Raw genomic sequence first — 1,614 nt, 5'->3', positions numbered from 1 at the left:
TTTAGTTTTTGTACCATGCTTGTCCATACCAGCAATCTTTGCCAGTGTACATGGAGCTAGACTTTTCTAGGACAATTTCTGCTCATTGCATGATTCAAAATTTGTACACATTCAGAGTTCAGAGCAGCTAGAAAGCAAAAGTGGAAAACAAAAGCAGTTATCGTGGGAGTGGCACAGGAGTAACTCAGAATCTATTTCAAGGATTTTTTAAACAAACAAACAAAACAAATTTAGCAGGTATACACACATTCATCATTAACTGAGCACCAAGAGTGTACACACAAAGAACTAAGCTCATTAGTTCCTGGGTGGAATAGCACACTTTATAAAACAAAGGCAAACTCTGTATTCAGGGAGCAATGACATCTAGCATACACACAGCATAAGCCCGTCAAAGCAGACACTTCAAGATGGAGTCACTTCCTATCCAGATTAGCTGCTTAACACTACAGAATGAATTCTTTCCTGCACCAGTTTTTTATGGATATATAAAGTATCAGATTTATCCTGCCCTCACCTCTGTTTGGCAAGTAGGCTTGGAAATGGTGTTATTTGCCAAGGCAAGATTTCAGTCAATCTAAAAACATCAGTATGTATGAGATGCTCCCATTTATCTGGCATGCAGATTATTTCAAGCTGAAAACAAAGTCCAACAAACTCATGTAAAGTTGATGGGTTCTTGTTTTTTATCTCTCCCTTTACCTACCTAAAGTAATTAAGATTTTTCAAACCTGCTTCCAGAAAGGAATCTTACCATATTCACTAGTAGTTCACCATATGAACTAACTATGGCAGATAGGGAGGATCCAAGCCAATCTGTTAGAGTCTCCTCTGTGTCCCATTGTTTCTTGGTAGCCCTACAAGGATTTGTTAACCACATACTTGCTCTTTCTCATCTACCTGTAAATTTCCTACCTCCCTCTCCTTAGCACAGAATGACATATACCCCACCTTGCCTCACTATCTTTGGAATTTTTATGCTTATATAAATTCAATTGTGCACATGTATTAAAACTTGTTTTTCTCATATTGATCTGCTGTATGTCATTTGAATTATTTGACCAGCCATAAGGTCTGAGGGGACAAAGGAAAGTTTCCCCAGCCCTGGTACCACTCGGTCTTTAATGTCAAGACCAAAAAAAAAAAAAAAAAGAAATGTGATTGCACTTGTCCTATCTTTACTTGTGTTTGTTTCTATTTCCTTGTTTAAAAAAAAAAAAAAGGAAGGAAGGAAGAAAAAGAAGGATCTGCTCTGAGATCTTCCAGTCCTCTCACTTCCTTATCCTGAAAATGTTCCCAAATACATTTTAGTCCCCCAAAATGCAAAGCCTTCTTCTCTAGCGTCCATCATCAAGTTGATTTCATGAGAAAAGGTCAGTATATGTCATTGCTTTTGGAGAAGAAGACAGGAGCCTACAATCTGTTCCCTTCCCCCCAATAACTCTTTCATAGGGGGAACCACAGGCAGGAGAGAGGCAAAGGGAGTTCTCAGCAGTACAGAAACACCTCCCTCTCAAGCTGCTACCAACTATCCTTCAGGTGGCTGAGCTATCAGAGCATGGAAGGGGAAGTGGAAGGTGGATTAGGTATTACAGAACTTTCCTATTAGAGTCA

Source organism: Myotis davidii, unplaced genomic scaffold (genome assembly GCF_000327345.1).
Source record: "Myotis davidii unplaced genomic scaffold, ASM32734v1 scaffold947, whole genome shotgun sequence".
NCBI classification, from domain to species: domain Eukaryota; kingdom Metazoa; phylum Chordata; class Mammalia; order Chiroptera; family Vespertilionidae; genus Myotis; species Myotis davidii.
Note: the sequence above shows the minus strand (reverse complement) of the source record.